Below are 23,288 nucleotides of genomic sequence, written 5' to 3'. Positions count from 1 at the left end.
TTATGAAATTATTTTTGAGTGAAATATTTATTCGTTAAACTACTAACAGATTTCTCCTTCATGGGGTAGATGTGAGTTTGCTTGGTCTGTGTACCACAAAGTCCTTAGGACTGTGGTACGTAGCGAATTTCAGCAATAAATATTTCTTGGATAAAAGACCAAAGAAGTAAAATAATGTTAGCGGACCTGATCATAAACAAAAAACAGGGGGTGCCTGGTTGGCTCAGTCGGTTAAGCGGCTGCCTTCCACTCAGGTCATGATCCCAGGGTCCTAGGATCAAGATCAACATCAAGCTTCCTGCTCAGTGGGGAGTCTGCTTCTCCCTCTACCTGCCGCTCCCCTGCTTGTGTACACTCTCTCTCTTTCTCTCTCTCTCACAAAAATAAATAAAATCTTAAAAACAAAGAAAGAGAAAAGTAATTTACAGTTGCGGTGTAACGTTGGAACTACGTCCTATTCTATTTACTTCAACTACATTAAGTGATAGACATACGCCCCATATGTCTCATTCCAGAAAATGATCAAATATTAGGAATAAAAGACAAGTTTCATAGAAAGTATCCTGTCGGTACTTGTCCTCTGTGGTGAGACGGGAATCCCAGCAATTAAACACAATGGAGTCCTTGTTCCTCTGTGCCAATATTTTTAATAGATCCACCATTGTAGTATACTTCAACTTTCCCCAGGAGAAATTACAGGCATCCTTTGAAAGATGCTGAGAATTACCCGATGGCTATGTTCAAATTGTCAGACTTCGTTTTGAACCATTCTGAACAGCCCTCCACGTTCCAGGGAATCAACATGGAGGGCACAGTGCTGAAATCTGCATTCTGGTGTCTGTTAGAGAACAGTGGGAAAATGATCTTGCCAGAGTCCCTTCTCCCCACTCCCACCGCAACAAAAGAAGAAGGATGAGTGCTTTCCAAATATGCTGTGCCCAACTCCTGCTAACTCAGTTTAAATTCATCAGCAGCTGCAGCAAACTTGCAGATGGTGCCAGACCCCCGGAGGGGAACACCTACGGGGAGACGGGGCCTCTTGAAAAGCTGTGCTCTCTCCTGTCCAATAGCCTAACATCAAACTATTCTCAAGGTCCAGAAGTTCTGGCAGAAGAAGAGAGTTAAAGAGCTTCAGGAAGGGATTTTTTTTTTCCCCCGCTTTGGAAACATAGAGAATATTTACTAAGACCCAGCTCACCCATTGCTAATGTCATTATACTCGTTGATTATGGCTGTATTTCCTGGGCCAGTTTCTCTTCTCTCTCGCCTCCTCTCCCCCCACCTCCCCATTTCCTCTTGACAAGTTTGCTCACCAGGCCCCTCAGTCTTACCAATTTTCACAAAGGACAGCACAAAATAGACGCCAGCAGGGCCAAAGGCAGACGCCAGGAGGCTGTCACTTCTTTGCCCTTGGCTTGAGTGGAATGCCAGCAGTTCCCATTGATTCCGCTCTCTTCCAGCCAGCCTCCAGTGAAAGAACGCTCTGGCCAGTGCCCCCACAGAGACAGTCACCGCTGCCAAGTGTTCTTTCTGCTTTAGGTGGTCTAGAAGCATCCCACTGCAGCCAGACGCCAGAGCTCAGGGCCCAGGCAGGACAACCTGCTGGAGACCACCCTTGCCAGGGCAAAGCTCATCACGAGGCAAGAAGGGACCAGAGCCAGAAAGAGCCTCAAGGGTTCAGTTGCTAACTGGGTTGGAGGATCTGGCACCAGAGTCATGGCCCCAGGCACACTGCTCAGATTCGCTGCAATAACCAGCTGCTTGTCTGGCTGCTTGTTGCCAAATAGCAATCCTGGCGTCTAGCCATCGAGCTGGCACCATGACGGAAATGCTACAGTTCAACAGTTCTCACCAGACTGTGCCAACCTAGAGACACAGAGCACTTCCCTGCCTAAAATCCATTCCAATGGTATCTACTTCCTGTGGAAGACTTCCGTCGGAGTTTTCCTTGCCTGAGAGGAGTAATAGCATTCCGGAGAAAACGGCTGAAAAGCAAAAGCTACCTACTAAAATTTCTCTCCCAAATGGGTTCACAGCAAAACATTTGCGATTAGGTAAATGGGGTATTCCTGAAACGGCTGCCGTTATCCCTGAGGCTTCTGTCTTAGCAAGCAAGAGAAGCAGTAGGGATTCAAAGAGCTTTCAGAGTAAACTCCATGAATACATAGATTTTCTTCCATTTATAAACATATTAATAGCAGAATTATATGTCTTGAGTTGTTGTATATCCAGGAATCCCTCAAAATGTATACATGCATATCCTGGAGACATTGCAGTTTTGGTCCCGGACCACTGTAATAAAGTGAGTATCACAATAAAGTGAGTCAAATGGAGTTTTCGGTTTTCCCAGTGCATATAAAAATTATGTTGAAACCATCCTGTAGTGCGTCAAGTGTGCAAGAGCGTTACACCTAAAAAACAACGTATAAACCCTAAGTAAAAAATATTTGATTGCTAAAAATGCAACCCAACAACTGAACTTTTAGCGAGTCATAATCTTTTTGCTGGCAGAGGGTCTTGCCTTGATGTGGATGGCTGCAGACTGATCAGGGTGGCGGTTGCTGAAGGCTGGAGTGTCCGTGGCAATTTCTTAAAATAAGGCAACAACGAAGTTTGCTGCAACAGTTGACTCTTCCTTTTGTGAATAATGCTATCAAACAATGGTGCTGTTTGACAGCATTTCACCCCCACATTATAATTCTTTTCAAAATTGGAGTCATTGGTGGCAAACTATGCTGCTGTTTTATCAACTGAATTTAGGTACTATTCTAAATCCCTTGCTGTCGTTTCAACAATCTTTACACCATCTTCATCAGCAGATTCCGTCTCAAGAAAACACTTTCTTTGCTCATTTATAGGAAGCAACCCCTCATCCACTCAAGTTTTATTGTCAGAATTGCAGCCACTCATCCCATCTTCAGGCTCCACTTCTCATTCTAGTTCTCTTCCTATTTCCACCACATCTACAGGTACTTCCCCCACTGAAGTCTTGAACCCTCAAAGTCATCCATGAGGGCTGGAACTAATTTCTTCCAACTTCTTTTTAATACTGATGTCTTTATCTCTTCCCATGATTCACAAGTGTTCTTAATGACATTGAGAATGGTGAATCTTTTCCAGAAGGTTTTCCATTTACTTTGTCCAGATCTATCAGAGGAATCACTATCTACAGCACCTATTGTCTAGCAGAACATATTTCTTAAATGAGAAGACTTGAACATCAAAATTACTTCTTGATCCACAGGCTGCAGAATAGATGTCACATTAGCAGGCATTTATTTATTTTTTAAAAATTTATTTATTTATTTTAGAGGGAGAAAGAGAGAGCAAGGAGAGGGGCAAAGGGAGGGAAAGAGAGAAACTTTAAGCACACTCCATGCTGGGCATAGAGCCCAACACAGGGCTCAATCCCATGACCTCAAAATCATGCCTTGAGCTGAAACCATCAGTCAGTTGTCCAGCCCAATTGTATCACCCAGGCATCCCATGACATTTAAGCAACATTATTTCACTCTACATCTCCGTCAGAGCTCTTTGGTAACCAAGAAATTGTCAATGAGCAGTATTCTTTTGAAAGAAATCATTTTTTCTGAGCAGTAGTTCTTAACAGTGGGCTTAAAATATTCAGCAAACCATGTTGTAAACAGATGTGTTGTCATCCAGGCTTTGTTGTTCCATTTATAGGCAGAGTAGGCTTAGCATTATTCTTAAAAGCACTAGGATTTTCACAATGGTCAGTGAGCACTGGTTTTAACTTATAGTCACCCATTAGCCCCTAAGAGAGTCAGCCTTTCTTTTCAAATTTTGAAGCTAGTCATTGAACTCTCTCCAGCTACAAAAGTCCCAGATGGTATCTTCTTCCAAAAGAAAGCTATGTCACCTACACTAAAAATATATTTCCTAATGGCAGATGGGTGGCTCAGTCATTGGGCATCTGCCTTCGGCTCAGGTCATGATCCCGGGGTCCTGGGATCGAGCCCCACATTGGGCTCCCTGCTCAGCAGGAAGCCTATTTCTCCCTCTCCCACTCCCCCTGCTTGTGTTTCCTCTCTTGTTGTGTGTGTCTCTCTCTGTCAAATATATATATATATATATATATATATATATATATATATATATATATATATTTAAATCTATGTTCTAAGGTAGCCACCTTCACCAATTACTTTAACTAGATCTTCTGGATAACTTGCTGTGGCTTCTATATCAGCACTTGATGCTTCCCCTTGCAATGGAGATGGCTTCTTCCCTTACACCTCATAACCCAATCTCGGCTAGCTTGAAATGTTTCTGCTGCAGCTTTCTCACTTCTCTCAGCTTTTCACAGAATTGAAGACTGAGGGCCTTACTCTAGATGAGACTTTGGATTAAGGGAAGTCTTGTGGCTAGTTTAATCTGTCTAGCTTTGGTTTAAAGTTAGAGACAAGTGATTCTTCCTCTCACTTCCACACCTGCAGCCCATTGTAGGGTAACTAATCATACTAATTTCAATATTGTTTTGTCTTAGAGATTAGAGAGGCTCAAGGAAAGGGAAAGAAACAGGGGAATGACCAGTTGGTGAAGCAGGCAGAACACACACAAAACATATCCACTAAATTCGCCGCCTCATATCGGTGTTTGTAACAAACACATATATGGTTTGTGGTACTCCAAAAGAATTATAAAAGTAACATCAAAGATCATTAACCACAGATAACCAGGGGCACCTGGGTGGCTCAGTCGGCATCTGCTTTGGGCTCAGGTCATGATCCCAGGGTCCTGGGATCAAGTCCCGTATCGGGCTCCCTCCTCAGCCTGGAGCCTGCTTCTCCCTCTACCTCTGCCTGCTCCCCCCACCCCCGCCTGCTTATCTTATGCTCTCTCACTCTTGCTCTCTCAAATAAAGAAAGAAAGAAATCTTTTTAAAAAAATAATCACAGATCATCAAACAAATACAATAATGAAAGAGTTTGAAATATCTCAAGAACTACCAAAACGTGACAGAGGGTCACAAAGTGAGCAAAGGCTGCTGGAAAATTGACGCTGATAGACTTGCTTGATGCCAGGTTGTCACAAACCTGCAATTTGCAAAAAACACAATATCTGCAAAGCACAATAAAATGAGATGAGTCTGTACCAATGTTTAGAAATGTTTTCATGCCATGTAAACTTCATCTAGACAAAAAAAAAAGTGCATTCAAGCATACTTTCAAAATTTTGCATACATTTTGGCCGCTCCTCAGAACCTTTTAAGAACCCAGCTGTAACTTTAGCTTTCTTCTCTTTAATATAAAATACTTGATTTGAGCTACTCACTCAAGAAGGGCCAATATATTTTTCTCTCCACTTCACTGAATGTTTACTATCTTTTCTTGTAAAGCATAATCCAGATCCTCATTGGAAGATCAAGCAAACAAAGGTCATGTAATTTGGTGAGACATAAATGATGACTAAATCTTTTGGCCCAATAGCTGAAATGGTTTCTTCTCTCCAGCTCTCCTGGACTGATTTCAATTTTTGCACAAAATGTATGCGACAGCACTGGAAATTTACTGATGCACCACGTTACTAATACTGGCTGATGGGCACTCTCGATGTCAGAAAACTTATTTGTTCATCATATTGACATCTAGATTCACAAGAGCTCCCTTTTTCCAGTTGTTTTCAGAAATGTTATCGTTGGTATAAATTTTATAGAAATTGTTGATTCTAGAGAACAGAATAAGGATGTCCATAATTACAGGCATGTCAAGGGCTCTAAAAATAGAAGGCAGCTAAAAAGCCATTGGCCTATCTAAGGTTATTTTCCTTCCATTGTACCAGATTGCAGGAAAACCATAGATTGTAAATCTATGCTTTGTCTGTTTAAGACTGACCCACACATTCCCAAGGGTTGTTGTCCATGAGATACATGACAGAGAGGTAAATAAGTTGAGATTCAACTAGGAGGGACAATTCCCATTAGGGGGATAAATATTGTGCATAGCAGAGTCAACAGCTATTAGCACCTTACAGAGGAAAATCCATGTGTCTGTCTGATGTCATGTGTAAATGTATAATTTCACATCCTGTAAACATAAACACACCTGGAGACAGAAAACATGTCCTCTGAAAAGCTTATGGTCTGACTGGTCTTTGTTGGCCCAAAATATCTTTCATAACACTCACTATGCAGTTAATGATTTTATTTTATTTTTTTTTCCTTTCTTAGGGCAAACCAAGGGGGTCAAGCAAATTGTATTATTGTACTTGTGAGTTACACCATGATTTGGTCACACCACTCACATAGGATGTGCTGCAACGTGATTAGTCTATTGTCTGTTCACTCTTTACTAATGCCCTTTACTGATGGTGGTTTGGGGTTGTTGTTGTTTTTGTTTGTTTGTTTATTTTTTCTGGTTGTTTTTTATTTAAGTGCAAAGACCTGGAAGTAATTTTTGAAAGTATCTAAGACAATGTGCTATGAGAATCTCTTTCTTGTTTCACCGTCTTCACCACCTACCTCTCTCTAGCTGTCTGGCTCAGCACCTTGCAGTTATGAAAAGGGAAGTCTTACAGCTTTAATATTCAAAGAGATATTAATACAAACTAGTTATTCTGAAGTTTGATTTCTATATGATGCAGTTTCTTCCCATTCTGTCTTCAGGGGTGAAAATCATAAGAGTTTAAGACGGAAGAAGGATCCAGAGGGCTCTTTGTTCCAATACTTAATAATTCATGCTACACATTCTTACCAGGCACATGACATGTGTCAGGCATTGAGCTGAATGTTGGGCAAACTATAGTGAAGAAGACACCATTCATTCTCTCCAGGAAATTACAGTCTCCTAATATAAAAGTGTTAATAAGCATATAGACACTGTCTGTTGGGGGTGGGGTGTGCTGGTGTCTACTGACCATAGAACTTGCTTTGGAAAACTCGCCATGTTTCCAGTTTGCCCCACTCTTTTTGGTATATTTTGGTATGTTAAATATAAATGTTTCCCTTATCCCTTCTTAATTTGATTTTTTGTGTGTTTGTTTTCTATTTATCACCATGGTTTAGCCATAAGGCGTCTATATTTCATCAGGTTCTAAAATACCTCTATGAACGAAGCATCAGGAACAAAAGATGAGTAATACCTTTGCAGCAATTTCACCATTTTAACAATTAGTATTTACACCAAGCGGTTCTTTGCACAAAGGCAACATAGGATTCTGAATTTAAGTGAAACCAGTCACTAAAATCCAGGTAAAATTGAATGTCATACTTGAAAAGACAAATCTACTTACACAGTAAAGACCGATTAATGCTTTGGTACATAGTGTTCATTAGCAGAAAGCAGGGCTCTCAGAAAAATGGAAATTAAACAGTTGTATGTTTTATAACAGAAGGAATCTGGAAGGTCATAAAGCCAGAGGGGCAACAGAGGCTCAGGCAGATTAAGGGACTTGTCATGTCATGGAGCTCTTTGGTGACAGAGCTAGGAAGAGATTTCAGGTCTCCCAATTCCCAGCCACGGCACTAATGGCCAATTCTAAGCAATGTTTACCTGGACCAAGTGTATGCCTTTCAAATGCGTTCCCTACCATTCCTTATTGGCCATTTGGGAGCTCTGAAGAGGGGGTAAGCACTCTTAAGCTGAGAATCTCCTGCCTTGGGCATTCTAGGCAAGACACAAAGCTTGCTACAGCTGGTTTCCTTCTTGGTCCTCCCTTGTGGGCTGGAGTTCCCCTCAGCTTCTCTCACCTGGCCCAGAAAATTCTCGAATGAGTGAAATAACATGAACTGTGCTGTTAGCATTTCTGTCAACACAAGGATGTGAAATTGAAATTCTACAATGACTGTGGTAAAGAACAAAATGGGGCAAATAGGAAACCCAAGTCCTGTGTCGTGTTTCACTGACCGTGGCATCTCAGACTGACACACTGGTACCAAAAAACAAGAGAGTGTGATGCAAGAGTATAGTGAAAAAAAATTTTGCCATAAAACGCCTATTTTTGACCTATGTTGAGATAAAGTTTCGCTGCTTTTTTTTTTTTTTTTAAGATTTTATTGATTGGAGAGACAGAGAGAGAGAGCAGGAGCAGGGAGAGCAGCAGAGGGAGGAGAACCAGGCTCCCCGCTGAGCAGAGAGCCCGACATGGGGCTTGATCCCAAACCCCAGGATCATGACCTGAGCCAAAGGCCGACACTTAACTGACTGAAACACCCAGGTGTCCCAAAGCTTAACTTTCTTGCCTTACATGAAAGTGATGCACTTTTACCTTTTGGGGGAAAAATGTGTTGATGATAGTAAATCAATGCTATTAGATTTATGTGTTAATAAATAATAGGAAGTAGGCATTTTGTTTAGTATCACTCATTGCTTAATAAAGTTAAAAGTTGGTAACACCTTGTTGACCAGTCTCCTTTATTGTTATGTGACTGCTTTTCTAATTCACTGATTCTGGGAATTATATGATTCTACTTGGTACAGTTGGCATTTACACAGACAGTGAGTGATGGGAGGGATAAAACTGTATCAAGGGACATTTATGTCACACTGATAATCAGGAAATAGTGACATCCATTTAAAACCCAATTATAGGGCGCCTGGGTGGCTCAGTGGGTTAAGCCGCTGCCTTCGGCTCAGGTCATGATCTCAGGGTCCTGGGATCGGGTCCCGCATCGGGCTCTATGCTCAGCAGGGAGCCTGCTTCCTCCTCTCTCTTTCTCTGCCTGCCTCTCTGCCTACTTGTGATCTCTCTCTGTCAAATAATAAATAAATAAATAATCTTTTTAAAAATAAATAAATAAATAAAACCCAATTATATACTTTCATGCATTTTATCATGATTTGTCTGTAGAGTTTTTCATGCTTTCTTTAAAAAGGGAGAAAAGTCATTCACACAAACAAAACACATGTTGCCGAGGCGTTTCTGTCCAAAACAGACACTCAACATCATTGAAGCAGCTATGAGGCAAAGTGTTAAACCCACTCAACTTTATAGGTATGTGGTTTTTGTAGAACTTTCCAAGTCATTAATTGATTTCTGTGTAGTTCCTCAAGAAGTCATTCCTTCAAGCCCACAGAGAGGCATTTCCTGTCTGTAATCTCGTTTGGTGTCACCAAGGAATGGCATGGAAGTAAATTTCTCCCTGCCCTCTACCTCCATAGGGATTGATGTACCCAAGTTCTAGGCCAAGTTTTGATTTAAAAAAAAAAAAGAAGGGGGGGGTTCCGGTTCTATAACACGTGTGTTTATTCCAATAGTGAACCAAGTAAAGAGGGTGAGACTAGGCTCTACTGCCTGAATCTGAGTTCCCATTCAGCCATTTGCAGGATATGTCGGTAGTTACACATAGCTCCCAATGATCTTATCTCTTTGTGCTTTAGTTGTTTTGGGGACAGAAGAGAATAATAGTAGCTCATTGGAAATGGAAGGGCCGCTTCCATTTAATTCCACTAAATGAAATACCTATACAGAGCATTCTGTTGGCTTGGAACTGAGGGTTTCCAGGATGTGGGACTTCCGTGCTGAAACTGGGAAAGTCCTGGACAAGCCACAAACAGCTGGTCACTCTACCTGACAAGTGCTTGTAACAGTATCTGGTATAGAACACTCACGAAAATGTCTACTCTCACTGTCATTGTCGCTCTTTTCACTGGTATCCAAATAGGCTGTGGATGTGAATGCACTCATCTTCCAAGGAATTAGCATGAAGTTGTACCCTAATAAATATCACCCTTTTCCTTTAGAGTTAGAGAAAACAGAGTCATGGACAGACGCAGAGAACCAAGATCTGACTGTTTATGTAAAGGCCCAGAGCAAATCACTTTCTCCTCAGACAAAAGGATCCTGACATGAAAGCATTCCCAGGAAATAGGTCTCCTTTCCCTCTCTCAGAGGTGTCATTCATTATTAGTGCAAGATGACTCCCCTTTTAAATTTTGAAAGTGGGAAAGTCTGTTACTATTCTCTGATAACCTCATTTCTAGTTCTTACTTGAACTGCTTATGGTCTCTGTCTGGCTTGTGGTCATGAGGGTATCATAAGGACACTTTATCCAGGAAAGCACGCAGGTAATTGTAGCGATCACAGAGTTCACTGTGTGACTATGGCACAGTTCTGTGTTGAGACATGCAGACCATCGACAGATTATGCCTCTGGCTCGCTCTGTAATGCCGAAGCATGAATCAGTGAAACAGGTCAGCTCTTTATCTAAAACTTGGTTGCTTTCCCAAGATTCCTGTGCAAGAATCAGCAAGGCTCAATTTTCTAGGTACTGAATCAATGTCAGGCTCCATGCCTTTGAAAACTCTTGTATAGAGGACAGCAAGTACCAACAGTGAAGGTCCAGGTCCTGGGTGATGAAGACAATTGTGTTTACATGGATCAAGTCTAGAAGTAAGGAATCACAAGAACACCAGAACTAGGGGGAAACAACAACAATACCACTTGGGATAGGATGTTTGATATACAAAATTTCAGTACAGAGCTAGAAATCGATGGAACAAAATGACCACCAGCTTCGCAAAGACTGCCTACATTGGGAGCAAGTTAATTTCAGTTTATATTGGGGAAAGTTCTCACATGCATAGTACTCACTGGGGGCTTATTCCATACCAGGCTTTATTTTAATGCTTTCTGGGTATTAGCTCACTCAGTTTCCTTAGTAACCCTAAAAGGGAGGTTATGATTGTTACATCCATTTTACAGAAAGAGAAACAGAGGAACAGAGGAATAGTGTAACTTGTCTAAAGACACATACCTAATCAATGACAGGTTCATGGGACACCCTGGTGGCTCAGTCGGTTAAGCATCTGTCTTTGGCTCAGGTCATGATCCCAGTGTCTTGGGATCGAGCCCCGCATCAGGCTCCTTGCTCAGTGGGGAGCAGCTTCTCTCCCTGCCTGCAGCTGCTTCTGCTCTCTCTCTCTCTCTCTCAAATAAATAAGTAAGCATTTTTTTTTTCTAAAAAAAAGACAGATTTGAGAGTTGAATCCTGAGTGGTCTTCATGATATAAAGAGAACAAGGCTACTTATACAGAGAAACAAAATAACAGGTTTGCTCTATTTTCTGAGAAAGAATACAACCTATAACAAGTTTGACATGAAAAAATATTTATGAAAAGAATGTTTCAGTAATTGATATTATTGAAGCATCTGTCTCCCTGATTTAAAATTTAGTGTAGCTATTTAAATAAATAGAGGTTGCTGGTAAATAAAAAGGAACATCTAAAATTCATTTAATGGAAACACTGGGGAAATACTTTTTAAATATATATTTTATAAGATTTAGTTGATAAGAACTGATTTAACCTAAACCAAATTCAACTTGTTGATTCACAATAAAGTCTAAGTGATATCAGAATGCCATTAATATAAACACATTGATCAAGATGGTCATATGTGTTTAAAATAACTTTATTACATTCAAGAACTAAAATGCTTGGCATCAATTTTATTTGAAAACTTCCATTTTATTTTTTTAAAGCATATCATTAGGCCATATTTATGCACTAAACCTGCAAGGGTTTTAAAATTTGTTTTGCACTATATTTTAATTTTCCTCTTTTAGATAGAGCCTAAAGGGAGTATATTTATCCTGATGTTGTAAATTTGTATAGGATAAATGCATCATTAAACAACGAATAGCAATGATAATACAAAATATTGTAAGATAATACAAGGACTCATTGCTACATAAAGACAAATAAGACAGGAATAATATAAAAACTAAAATATGTGTTTTGTTTGAATATATACTCCTTAAAATTATGGGTGAGCGCCACTTAATTTAGTCCTTATACAAACTCAGTCTTTATCCATGTAAATGTGAATGACAATAAGGATTTTTACCATTGTATAAGTGAATAACTAGCATTTATTAGGGGTTCAATATGTATCAGTCACTCATAGGCTCAGATGGGCCAAGTGACTTGATCACATTTTCACAACCAGTAAGAGATTAACTAGAATCCACAAATGACTCAAAATTCTCTGTTACTCCCATGGTACAATGCTGTCTCCGTTCCTTCTTAAGTAAGGTGATTTCAAATTGTGGATTCCATAGCATATGATTGTATTTTTAAAAAGCTTGGGGGTGATGAAAATATTTTACATCTTGATTGTCATGGTTAGTACATAGGTACATATATTTGTTAAAACCCATCAAATCCTACACTTAAAAGTAATGTATTTTGTGTTACTTCTCAAAAATGTTCATTGAAAAACTAAAACAATTTTAGGGGCATGTTTATTGTGTAAGATATTCACTCATCAAGAGACACCAAAGTGTTAGAGATATGATGACTATAATGGATAAAAAGTAGAGCTAAAAGGTTTTTTCTAATTTTCTTTCTAAGAATAAATTGTAACGATTACTTGTTTGCAATCAAGTAAATTATGATTTTAAATTACATATATAGATCATACTCTTGCCAATTTTCAGATAGCAAGCTGCCATTTTTAAAATGTGACAAATACACAGATATACTTTCTGTCTTTTTTCAAGAGTCTCCAATTTTGTGTCCCCAAAAGTCATTGGTTGCAAAGAGAAACCTGAAGAAAAACTCCAGAGCTAAAAAAAAAATTTCCAGAGGCACTTGGGTGGCTCAGCTGTTAAAGCGCCTGCCTTCGGCTTAGGTCATAATCCCCAGGGTCCTGGGATCGAGCATCACATCCGGCTTCCTGCTCAGTGGGAAGTCTGCTTCTCTCTCTCCTGCTCACCCTGCTTGTGTTCCCTCTCTCACTGGCTCTCTCTCTGTGTCAACTAAATAAAAATTTTTTAAAAAAGAAAATTTCCACATTCAATGAGCCCAGATTACTTTGCATTAGGTGTGGAATTAGCAGTTAGTGGCACACTGTGATCTGTTTGGCAGCTGAAACCTTGTACCTGAGGCAAGAATAAATGGTTATTTCCTGCCTCAGCAGCACTACTGAGTGAGTAAGCAAAGTATTGATCCTTATTTGGTTCCTGAAATGCATGGGACTCAAGCTATCCTGAGGCACCCCTCCAAAACTCTCTTTGAGATCCAAACAATAAAAGAGCTTGTAATTCGAAAACTTTCTTCTTTCACTCTGGTGGAACAATCTGGTATGCAGGGTCTGAGGGAACCCCTGCTCTCTATGTCTCCGACCATGAACTTAATATCTAGTTTCATGATGTAAATCCAACGTAGTCATTTTTACATTACTGATGGATTCGGGATTTTGTCTGTTACTAAATATTTATCATTTCCACTTAAATACCTAGAACTGTGCTAGGACTCAGGGTACAAAAATGAGCAAGATGAATGTGCTGTCCTCAAAAGCTTGTAGTTAAGGAAAATGGGAAGGAGGAGAGAGAAAGAGAGTTAGAGACAGAGAGACAGAGAGAATAAACCAGAAGATCAGTGAAAGACAGTGTTAGGAAAGATAGGCTATTTAGGTATGGTTTGGGCACAAAGGAGAGACAGGCATTTTTACTTGGAAGGATTGTCAGATAATGACCCTGCAGAAAGGCCCACCAAACAGACTTCAGCTTTCACTACCCCACAAAGACCACCCTGGTCAAGCTTGCCAATGACCTTGATATTGCCAAACCTAATGTCACTTGTCTATTGATACATTTTTTAACTTCTCAGTAGTATGTCATCGAGATCCTTGATCATTCTGCCTTGTTGAGAATCTTTCTTCCCCCACACTCACCTACACTCACCTGCTTTCCTAGTTTTCCTCAGTCTCATTGTTTGTTCCTTTATAAACTCTTTAGTTGGCTTCTGTCCTTTTTAGAATCTCAGAACATTGAGTTGTGAGACCACTTCTCTTGCTGTGTACATACCTTGTGTATGAATCATATTTAAGTGAGGAACTATTAAACCAAACGCCTTAATTTAAACCTTTGACTTGCCAACTACCACCTGTGTAACACTGGGAAACTCACTAAGTTCTTCATGTCATTGGTTTTTCACCAATAAAACGGGGGTTGTCCATGAAGTATAACTGAGTTAACACGTGTAATATGAAGTATTTACATGTAACTTACTTAGAATAATGTTCAGCACATATTAGGCACTATATTGTTGACATTGGTATCTGTTTTAATGCCACTTATAATGCTTATGACTGCCAGTCTATATTTTTTTTACTCTAACCTCTGCTTTGAAAACTAGTCATATATCAAACTGCCAACTGATATCTCATTTTTGATGTCCAATAGATCTCAAAAACTAACAAGACTGAAGAGAACTCTTGACTGAAGAGAACCCAAAATTGTTCTCTCCACAATCCCCCCCACTTAATGAAATGACTTTATACTTATTTTAGATGGTAAAGCCAAAAATTGAGGAATTCTTAGGAATTATTCCTAATTTCTCTTTCCTCGATAATCCTGCCATATTAGTAACTTCTATCATCAGTAAATTCCATCAAAACCATCTCCAAAATATATCCCAAATCCACCACATCTTATCTCTTCCACCACTATGATCTTACTCCAAGCCATCACCATCTCCTGCTTGGACCTCCACAATGACCTCCTTGATCATTTGCTCTCATCTTCTCTCATGTGTCCCTAAAATCCGTTCTTTATAGACTAACCAGAATAACTTCTCTAAATAAATGAATAGGTTAGGATAAAATTCCACCTCTTTACTCTGGCTCATAAAACCTTACTGATTTGACCTGTTGCACTTTTTATTTTTGCTTCATCTCTTACTACCCCTACCTCCCCTTACTCACTGTTCTTTTGCTATTCTGACCTTTATGTTCCTTGAATACACCAAGCTCATTTCCACCATTGGACACTGGTACAAGCTTACATCTCCCTGTAATGCCCTTCCTTCTGAATATCATATGCCTGTCTCCTTCTTGAAGTTGAGAGCTCATCTCAAAGAGGTCATCCAGTCTATAATAACTTGCCAATCATTACTTAGAACCCCCTTTTCATGGTATTTTAACCTTCTTTTCATGGCATATTCTGGTGTTTTCTCTCTTTATTTATTGATATATTATGTCTCTCCATGGGAATGTAATCTCTATGCCAAGACTTAACCAATCCTTAAGGTATCTGCAGTGCTTGGCACATAGATGACATTCAATAAATACCTTTGAATAAATGAGTAAATAAACAATGGCAGTAGTAAAGCACAAGCGGTGTTAGATGTCATAAATACCAAGCAATTGGAATCTATGTACTTTGGCAACTACTTCTTGGTTGGGGAAAGGAATGACTCTAAGTTTTTTTTTTCTGTTGTTGTTTTTTGTTTTTTTTATTTAATCTGGATGACTGGGTGGATGGGTGTTGCCATTCACAGAGAAAGAGAACACGGAAGAAGGAACAACTCTAAGAATAATCCTTTTTTGGGCAATGAGTTTGATAACTTTTGGGTTACAAATTTGGAACCTTTCAGGAATAATGAGATAGGGTCTAGGACTAAGAGAAGACTCCATGAGCTGGAGATGCAGATTTAATAATTACCAGAGTCACTGAGGTTATTAAGTAGGCTTTGGTGAAGCAGGAAGAGAGGAGGTCCAAACTCTGGAAAACACAAAATATTCTAGAGGAAGACCGATGAAGAGAAGTTGGAAAGAAGAATCTCCAAAAGGTAAGAGGAAACCCAAGAAAGAATACTATGAGAGCCCAGGAAGAACATTTCAGGAATAAAAAAGAGGTAAGCAGGGTTAAGTAACACAGAGATCAAATAAGATAAGGACTAAAAAAGTCAGCCACATTTGACAATTAGAATATTACTGGGCAAACTGAAAACCAAGATATCATCTGAGCTTGTGAAGAGTCCTGCCTTTGAATCTCAAGTCCCTCACAATTTCAGGAACTCAGCAAGATACCTGCCTGGAATTCTACTTCTCTCGGAGCTCCAGGCCTTTAGCTGGCACATTCACAGAGAGTTAATCACATCCTTCCCCATCCCCAGCTTTTTTTGTGACTACTAACACAGTAACCTATCTTAACTGGTGCTCTCAATGGTTTCATTTTTATTTTTCCCTTCTCTGTTTCTAGGAAGAAGTATTAGATATCCGCAATTTAAATAAATAGATTTTGGAAAAATCATGTGCATTCAACAGAATCTTCTTTGTCCAAAATAAAATAATAATAATAATAATAATAATGAAAGAATACTCAATGAATCAGTAGAACAATAATGTCCAGGATGCCCCCCAAATGTTGGAGGATTAATTTTTTTATGATTCACTAGATAGGTACACTAGACTATAGTCAGGAAGAAAAATGTAAACATATAGAAGCTTGTTATTACATGAGTCAAAATAGGAGGACTTCCTTGCTCAATCATTAATTAAATGCAAATGTTTTTAAAAATGGAGTGTTAAGGAAATGTTTGACTTAATGAAAATTGTGTGAAGAAAGAAAGCAAGATCCTTCCAAGGACATTCTTTAAAGTGCTTTTAGAGCCCTGTTTCAGGGATTGATTTTCCATGCATAAATCTAAAAATCCCATTTTTTAACTGGAAAATCCAATTCATCCCAAAATTATCTTACTAAAATTTATTTTTAAGTCTTCTGGTTAACTGAAAACAAGTTGGTAGCTCCTAAGAGGTTTCTAGATTCTCTGCCAGTCAGAGTAAGGAAGTTAAAACACATGATTAGAATATATTTTTCTATTAGCATGAGCATGATTCACTCCAGGGCTTCCCAAACTTTGTTACATATTAGAGTTACATGGGCCGACTTTTAAAAGTCTTAATATCTAAGCTGACCCCACATGTGTTAAATCAGAATTCCTGGGGGTGAGATCCAGATACTAATTTTTTTTTTTTTTTTTTTAGTTTTCTCAAGGGATTCTCATGGGCATCCAAGGATGTGAGAACTCGTGTGACTTATGCCATCCTCATTCTCATTAAATGAATGTTTTAGTGGTTACAAATAAGAGCTTTGAAGTCAGAGCTAGGTTTGAATGCTGGTGTCTGTGTAAGCTTGGGCAAACAAGGCTCCTAACCTTTCTAAGCCTCTAAGTTTATTCAACTATTAAACTCAGCAATTATTGTTCCCACTTCATAAGGCTATTGTTAAAATTATTCATTTATTAATTTGAGAGAGAAAAAGAGAGTGCTTGCATGGGTGCTAGCAAGTTCATGAGTGTGAGGCGGGGGGAGGGAGAAGGAGAAAATCTCAAGCAAGTGCCATGGCAGACATGGGGCTCAGCCTCATGACCCACGAGACCATGACCTGATCCAAAACCAAGAGTCGGATGCTTAACCAACTGAGCCGTCCCCATGTTCCCATAAGGCCATTTTGAGCATTAAATGAAGTAACATAAAAACTTACAATACATGTTATGTAATCCACAATAAACGTGGCTTATATATATAAACACAACGATTCATTATTAATGATAATCATTAACTAATTACAAACCAAATACTGTGTCTGGTTTATAATTCAAAGTTGGCAAATATAATTATACACACATTGGAATTAATACACGTAATCAAGTGTCAGGTCTATGCTGACTCAATGAATTCAGACATCTAGTTTGGACTGTAAAGGCACTCTCTCATTTAAATTGCACAAAGGAGTGCTCAAAGGTCCTCAGATTCACTTCCTATTCACACCTGCCTCCATACAGATTTATGATCCCTCAAAAGCAGCCCTGTAATTTGAGTCCAACTTTCAGGAGCAAGCTACTAATAAATTTCCTTGGGTCTTATTAGAGGGAACATTTAAATCTACATTGACACAGTAGAAAAGAACTAAAAAAATAATTTCCAGTCACATTTTTCTTATTTACTCCGTTACTCTGGAGTGCATGATGACTTGTTTTCCTTTAGTTGTATCTGAACAGTTTGACAGATTACTGTGACAAGGTTACTTTTAAATTGATAAAAGGTTTGATTGTGTCAGTGCATTTGTCAAAACTGTCTGACACCATGTATAATGGACTCTGCACTCGGAGTGCGGATGACACTTGAGTCTATTCTAACTATTCAGCGTTCCGGACACACCGTCAGGAGACATCCAACAGGGTTGGGTGAAAGTTGGGGAGATTAGCTTGGGCAGACCCTCAGCTCGGGAGCTCAAAGACCCCTACTTTGTTCTGGCTTTTCATTCGGGGCATTTCTCCTCTCTTGTTAAAGGCTGAAGTGACATTTACAGCTTCATTTTAAAGGGAGCAAAGCTAGGGTGCCATAGCTTAGCAGAGAGAACGTTTACAGAGAAAAATGGAGGAGGGCAGGATAGCAGACTTCCTGGTCTTCCGGTGATGATTGGAAATATGTGTGCACCTAGCCAAGAGTTTCCCTCCTTTCCCTTCATTCTGCTTCAGGTGGCCTTAGCGGTAACCACATGCTCATTTTCTGACAGAAGAACAACTCAGTCTGTACCTGTACAGAGTTGTCATCAATGCCAGATTAGTTAATCATGTAGAAGTGGGGCAATTTACGACCAGAGCTTTCCAGAGCAATGTATTAGTTAAAATTAGTTGAAAGTCTTGAGGTTGGTTGGATAAAAGAGATTGTAGATGTAGAAAATATAAATACAACATGATTTTCGTTTTCCATTTTTAATTCTATTATCTTCAATAGGTGGGGGTTTTTTAAGAGCAATTTCAATGTGTTTTAAGGGCATGTTTATAATCATATCGGAGAAGCTACCAATTTTTTTTGAGAGAAGAAATAAAGTTTTGTATGTAAAAAATGATTACACCACCCAAATTTTATTTGGGCCATAAGTTGCAATGCACCACCCTTCCTCAAGTCAAATCTATCTTTCCCCCACTTCTACCTCCTCCTCTTGAGATAAACTGAAGAGTATATAATCCAAGCATTCCACCCATGGTCTCCAACAGATAACTCATCCCACGAATAGAACTGTATAATTAATAGGAGTTTTTTATTTTCTTTACATTTGCCTTTAGTGCTCTTAATATCGCAGTCCTTAAATGATTAATAGTATATTGATGACCCGTTCATGAGTAGGTTAAAAAAAAAGAGAGAGAAATTAATTAAAAATCACCGATTTGGGTCTTCCATACTACTTCACAGTTTCTTTCCAGTTCATTAGATTGTCTCTCAAGTCTTTGTTTTTTGATGGAAAAATAAATGCATATATAAAAATCGGTATCTTTCACCACACATAATTATTCTACCACCACAATTATTAATCCTCACACCTTCTTCTCTGACTAAATTATTCTTCCCACTTGCTTTTCAACTATTCCTACCCTGATTGTCCCCTGGTCTCACAGGATGCCTTCTTTCCACTCTGCAGTTGGAATTTTTGGAAACAAAAATCTGACTAGTTCACCTTCCTGTTTATGACAAGCCAATGTTTTCCTCCATTGCTCTTAATATAAAACACATTTCCCAACATGATCTACAAAGAAATCGCCTTATCCCATATTTCCAGCTCATTTTGCCCCATAGTCTATCTCTCCATCTCTGCTATACCCACACTGGCTTTCTTCCAGCCCCTTGTTCTTGCCATGCTCCCTCCAGCCCTTAGTTCTACACACATGAGGCTCTTTCTCCCTGGAATGCTCTTACTTTCCTTCTCCATGTAGTAAAACCTATTCTTTCTTTTGATCTTACCTCGATTGTCACTTTCTCGGAGATTCCTTTGCTCATTGCCCTAATTAGGACAGATCCCATATGATAAACACTCTTGGTTCCAAGCTCCTCTCTCTCTCTTTTTTTTTTTAATTTATAGCTGTATTGTTTTTGTTTTTGTTTTGTTTTGTTTTGTTTAGATAGGGGGAGGGGCCAAAGGAGAGGAAGACAGGGAAGGAGAGAAGCAGACTTCCCGCTGAGCATGGAACTGGATCGATCAATGCAGGGCTCTACCCCACAAATCTGAGATCATGGCCTGAACCAAAATCAAGAGTCAGATGTTTGACCAAATGAGTCACCCAGTCACCACTAGTTGCAATTTTATATCAAATTATAAGATTACTTCATTGATGTCTATTTTTCCTAGTAAAATATAAACTCTGTTAAAGCAAGAGCTTTGCCTAAATTTACTCACCAATAAATCATCAGCACTGTATCTGGCATGCAGCAAAGGTGGTCTGTAAATATTTCTTGATTGATAACAGAATAAAGTTCTTTGAGCTTTCTCAAGATAAAGATGATTACAAAGTGTTTAACCAAAGTATCTCCTATAAGACACCCAATGTGATGTACCCATTCAAACACATAACCAGAGAGGTTTCCTATAGAGTGAAATCATTTTTCAGTTTGTCTTCTTTTCTTTGATTTTACTGGTGATCTGAACTTAGAAGCTTTTTTTTTTTTTAAGATTTTATTTGCTTATTTGACAGAGAGAGATCACAAGCAGGCAGAGAGGCAGGCAGAGGGAGAGAAGGAAGCAGGATCCCTGCTGAGCAGAGAGCCCAATATGGGGCTCGATCCTGGGACCCTGAGACCATGACCTGAACTGAAGGCCATGGCTTAACCCACTGAGCTACCCAGGCACCCCTGAACATAGAAGCTTTGATGATGAATGTGAATGGAATCCCTTAAAAAGAATCTGCTCTCAGATTATACATTGAGAAGTAATATAATTTCTTTGTTTTAATATCATTTTCCTGTTGTTCATTAGTATTTATGTGGATTACTGCACTCTAATACCAGATAATTCGATATATCTATGCTTATTTTTGGTACATCTCTGTTTTTTTCTATTATTTTATTACTATCGATATTAGCAAATACTGCATTTCCTATAATAAAAGGAAATACTAACTCTAAAATACTTATAATTTCATTGAAATAAACGTGAAAAATCAATCGTGGTGGTAAGGTCATTAAATCCACTAATATTATGTTTGTAGGTAAGATGATTCTACAGTGTTGGTTGAGTAATAGGAACATAAAATGATCTGAATCTTTAGAATACTACTAATGTAAAATACTAATGACCAATGCAAGAGACAAACTCTACAAGAGAGGAACGTGATTTTACAAGTGACGTGCATTTGTCTCTTACCACAACGTGCATCAGTCTCTTACTACAGGCAACCCCATACATCAGGTCTTACCGATATAGCTGAACCAACTCGGGCTGTGGCCCTGCCAACACTGGAAAAGGGGGTTGAAGAAAGATAAAAAAGCATCCAAGAGCAGGTTTCACCACAAAATAATGAAGGCCTCAATGAAATATTAGAGCTTTGGGGTAAAGGAAGCTTAAAGGATTATCAAGTTTAAACGCATTATTTCATACATGGGGAAACCAAAGTTAGGGTGAAAACAAGTCATTGGTCTAAAGCCACACACCCAGTTGATGGCAGAGCCAGGACCCAAACCGGATCTCTTAGGACACAGCTATCCCCAATGCATTATGTGGCTTGATCACATCAGTTCTCCAAAATTCTCTACGAAACATAATCTGAGCAATAAACCCCAGATCCAGACCACTTCAGTAACTGGAGAACCCACAAACATCTTTATAATAACAATACCAATGGGACTGATCTTATTAGCCAGCAAAAACTAATATGAACAAATAACCAGTACCCTCTGTGCTCTCAGCATTCTCTAAATTTCTCAGATGCACATAAGGAACATCAACAGAACGTCTTTCTTCAAAATAACGTCTCTGTATCACTAAATCTCTTTCGTGAGTTAAAAACACCAATACAGGTTTTTAGGTGACATTTCCATCTGTAGACTTCTGGCAACATCCTATCAAAAGTGGACACGGACACAGAAATCTAGAGTATAATGCTACATCAGTGGTGTGCTCAGAAACCAGCTCTCCAAAAACACAAGATAAAATTTAAAATGCCCTTATTTCTAGAGCTTGCTGGCTCCTGTGATAGAAATACTCCCACCATGGCTGATTTCAAGCTGCTGGGTCTGGAACACACCACACAGGGAATTCCTGAGTATTGAACAATTGATCCTAATGTACCAGTCAAAGGCAGCTCAAAGCACCATTGGTAGTACAAGGAGACCTAGAAATAATCAAGGTCAACACACTCTTTTAGAAGAGGAAACTGAGGCTCAAAGAGAGTAAATTAAATCATTTGCCTCAAATTCACACAGTAGCTGAGTGGGTTTTAAAACACAGGAGTCTACCTCAACTATCTCTATAAACTAATTTCGTAAGTGTTATGTGTTAGAAATAGTCAGTAGTCTCCATATTATTGAAGGGAGAGTATTCCTTCTTGAAAACCAGCAGCAATGATACGAGGATATGTCAAGAAATGTATGGATATGTCAGAAATGCATATCCTTGGTCTCTACCCCAGGCCTCGTGACTCAGTATCTCTTGGGCCCAGAAATCTGTGCTTCAACAAGCTCTCTGAGTGGTATAGACCAAAGAGAAAGTATCTTCCTTAAGCCCATCAATATTTTTTATAAGTGAGATTCCAGTACAAGTCAGAGATCATAGCTATCCTTTTTCCTATCAGCATCCATGAATAGATACTTCTTTGGAAGCTTTTAACATAAAGTCCACAAACTTTCACATTTTCAAAAGTCCTTATGTTTCAAAATAGTTTAGGTTTTTCTAACAACCACAGGAAAAAGTTGAGTTATTTATCTTCAAGTCCAACTCCAACCTTTCACAGACCAAAACCTAACATATATTTATATGTTTTAGCCCTGGCACATTCCTTTTGTTTAAATAACTACTTTTTAAGTAAATATTTATTTTTCCAAGTTTTGCCTTACCTCCTTCACAAATCAAGGTAGGCAGTGGCAACAGCACCCCTCCCCTGCCCACCGTAATCGACATTGATTACTTTGTCAGTGATTACAGATTTAGGTATTTGTGTTTCAGTTTTTCAGGCACTTCCTGGTGTTTTGATATTTGTTCCCAATCTTAAAATCCAGAACAAAGACAAATAAATACCGTCCACTTTGTTTTCCTCTTTCAGTATTTTAGAGGTTGGAAAATTTACAAAATAAATATCCTCTCAACCTTCTTATGAAAGCATTGCAAAAGAGAAGAAGAAAAATTGAGTAATAGTTTCCCCAAATTTAAAAATACCCAGCTAAGGCATATTCAAGTGACAAATAGTAACACTGATATTACTTTAAAAATAATCAGATAACAATCTAAAAATACAGGTCCATGAATCTTAATTCTTTATCCATTATTAATTTCATTTGCAGGGCGAACCTAAATATGTTTATTCTATTTGCACAGAAATAAGAGTGTTAATAACCTAAGTGTCGGTAGATAAGAGATTAACAAAAACATTTCCAAAGGGCGTTTAATCACTACCACATTCCCCAGCAAATCCAAAACAACTTGCCGAGTATGGTTCTTGGCCTTGGTGGGAAAGAGCTTCACTGGAGGTGGAAGGCGATGTTTTCAAGGAAAGCGGAGTAGTAGTTTTATGATTCCCCAATTACCTGGTCCTGGCTGAACTTATATTTAC

General features: G+C 38.9%; 1 protein-coding gene across 11 annotated transcripts in view; it reads right to left on the bottom strand.

Moving 5' to 3' along the window:
• RBMS3 (RNA binding motif single stranded interacting protein 3) overlaps positions 1–23,288 on the bottom strand; it is a 711,391-nt gene that overhangs the window by 537,538 nt on the left and 150,565 nt on the right. The gene's annotated exons all lie outside the window — the stretch shown is intronic.

Source organism: Mustela putorius, unplaced genomic scaffold, assembly GCF_011764305.1.
Source record: "Mustela putorius furo isolate JIRA1106 unplaced genomic scaffold, ASM1176430v1.1 tig00003834_pilon_pilon_pilon, whole genome shotgun sequence".
In the NCBI taxonomy this organism is placed as follows: domain Eukaryota; kingdom Metazoa; phylum Chordata; class Mammalia; order Carnivora; family Mustelidae; genus Mustela; species Mustela putorius.
The sequence above is the reverse complement of the archived record's forward strand: the minus strand, read 5'-3'. Positions and strand labels throughout refer to the sequence as shown.